The following is a 2500-nucleotide window of genomic DNA, read 5'->3' on the forward strand; positions in this document are numbered from 1 at the left end:
AACGGTGTATAAGATATTTTTTTTTTACATTTGTATCTTCGTAATATTCGTAAAAGCTGTTGTTGACTTTTACAGTTATGGTCCCCATGTTGTTTACTTGTCTATGTTGTGATAATGCACCTGACCAAATTTCTCCAGGTGGAGATAATAAAGTTATTCTTATCTTATCTTATCTTATCTTATGAAAATCTGTCTTAATAAATAAAATAAAAAAACCCAGTACAGCCACATTCACTTTGGGACAAAATAACAACCCGTGGAAATAACAAAAGCGACGCTTCATCAAATAAATCTCTTCACGTGTGTACTTAAACGCTTAGCACGTTCTGCTTTTCTTGATATTCACAGTCTTTAAAGGATAATTCTATTTCCCAATAGATAAAAACGGATGACAAAATTAATAGGGACCCAAGATAAAACTCTTCTGCTTTAAGACAACACAAGGTGTTTTCTTTCGAAGCGAACACGCATTTCATCCAATGCTTCTTTATGGAATTGAAAGAAAAAAAGCTTTACTTTATATTAACACATTATCCAGCATAATAAAAAAAATATATATACGCTACAAAATAACAAAGACTTGTAAACAATCAGACAAACAAAATGAAGCAACACAGATCATATGCATACGAGAATTTTTTTTTTTTTTTTTTTTTTTTTTTTTATTGTTTGTTTGTTTGTTTTGGTTTGGTTTGGTTTGTTTTTTGTTTGGTTTTTTGTTGTTGTTGTTTTTGTTGTTGTTTTTTTTGGGGGGTTGTTGTTATTGTAGACGGACTGTTGCAGCCGAGTTTGGTTAAAGCTTTTTACCCCGTCATCAGCATCGTTTAATTTGATTACTCATTCCGAGTCCCCCGTCGCCCCCACTCCCCCCGTCCCCCTTCCCCTTCGTCGCCCACGCCTCCGCCGCCTCCCCCCCCCACCCCCCCAACACACACATACATACCCACACACACACCCACACACAGACAACCGTGTTCGTCTGTCGCAGTCCGACAGTCCGCATGGAACCCATCGATGTTAGGTCGCCAGGAGGCCACACACCAACCAAAGGAGACCCTGCACTGCTGCCGAGTCACTTCGGTGGTGTTCAGTAGTGCCTATGCTGAAATTTACAGTTCTTGGGACACCACATAATTATAATATACTGACGCCAACGGCCATACACACGTTGAAAACACCGGTTCTCGTCCGATCACCGAAGTTAAGAAACGTCGGGCCCGGTTAGTACTTGGATAGGTGACCGACCGCCTGGGAACACCGGGTGCTGTTGGCATTCATTTTTCTTTAGGCCTGACTAAGCGCGTTGGGTTACGCTGCTGGTCAGGCATCTGCTTGGCAGATGTGGTGTAGCGTATATGGATTTGTCCGAACGCAGTGACGCCTCCTTGAGCTACTGAAACTGAAACTGACGACGGACACAATAATTGCTTCGTCGCGGAGCCAGACTGAGCGAGCGTCTGTGTGTGTGGTTCGTCCGTCGGGATCGACGAGGACCATCTAGTCATCCTGGGGGTGGGTGAGTTGGGCTCTGTGGGTGCGCAGATGACTGGTCAGGCCAATCCGCGCCCGGAAGGTTCTGACGCAGTGTGGACAGCTGGCGGCTGTCGGGGACTTGCGAGCGTCTGACTGAGCGAGCGTCTACCCCCCAGAGTGAAGACCGCCACCACGTCCCTCTGATGAGACAAGTTACAGGCCAGACAAGGACCGTTCAAAGAAAAAGAGAAAAACAACACAGAACTAAATTTTCCAAACCGGGGGTCACTCAGTGTACCAAAACAAAGGGGTGTAATTAGGCATAGGTTTTTTTTTGTTTTGTTTTTTGTTTTTTTGTTTTGTTTTGTTTTTTTCTTCCAGTGTGCATAATTATGCGGACAATGCAATATATATAACTAACTTCTGAAATCTGGGTTGTCTTCTTTCTGTTCTTCATGTAGAGAAATTCTCTGCTTCTTCTCCTTCTTTTCTTCTAAGTCCGTCGAAGATGTTCGGTGTGAGAAAAAAAAATCAATCCAGACTAATAAGGCAACTTTTGTCTCTCGCACTAATTAGGTTTCTGTGTCTATCGCTGTCTCTTTGTCTGTCTGTCTGTCTGTCTGTCTGTCTCTCTCTCTCTCTCTCTCTCTCTCTCTGTCGACATGTCTATCTATCTTCCCGAGCGTCTCTGTTTGACTTTCTGTCTCTCTCTCTCTCTCTCTGTCTCCCTCTATCTCTCTTTATCTCTCCCTTCTCTCTCTCCTTTTGTATTCTCTGTCTCTCTGTCGTGCTCTGTCTCTGTCTCTCTCTCTCTCTCTGTCTCTCTCTCTCTCTCTCTCTCTCTCTCTCTAAAATACAAAAACAAGTGTGTGAGTGTTTGCGCGCGGGCATGTGTGTGTGATTGTATGACTATATATTGTATGTGTGCCTATGTGTATGTGTGTATGTGCGTGTGTGGGTGTGGGTGGGGGATATGTGTGTGTGTGTGTGTGTGTGTGTGTGTGTGTGTGAAGGAGGGGTGATGGGG

The 2500-nt window shown here is 43.8% G+C and overlaps 1 pseudogene; it reads left to right on the forward strand.

Annotated features, from left to right (window-relative positions):
- The first annotated feature begins 1149 nt into the window (after positions 1-1149).
- LOC143284383 (5S ribosomal RNA) lies at positions 1150-1273 on the forward strand (annotated as a pseudogene).
- The last annotated feature ends 1227 nt before the right edge of the window (positions 1274-2500 follow it).

Source organism: Babylonia areolata, chromosome 7 (genome assembly GCF_041734735.1).
Source record: "Babylonia areolata isolate BAREFJ2019XMU chromosome 7, ASM4173473v1, whole genome shotgun sequence".
Taxonomy (NCBI): domain Eukaryota; kingdom Metazoa; phylum Mollusca; class Gastropoda; order Neogastropoda; family Buccinidae; genus Babylonia; species Babylonia areolata.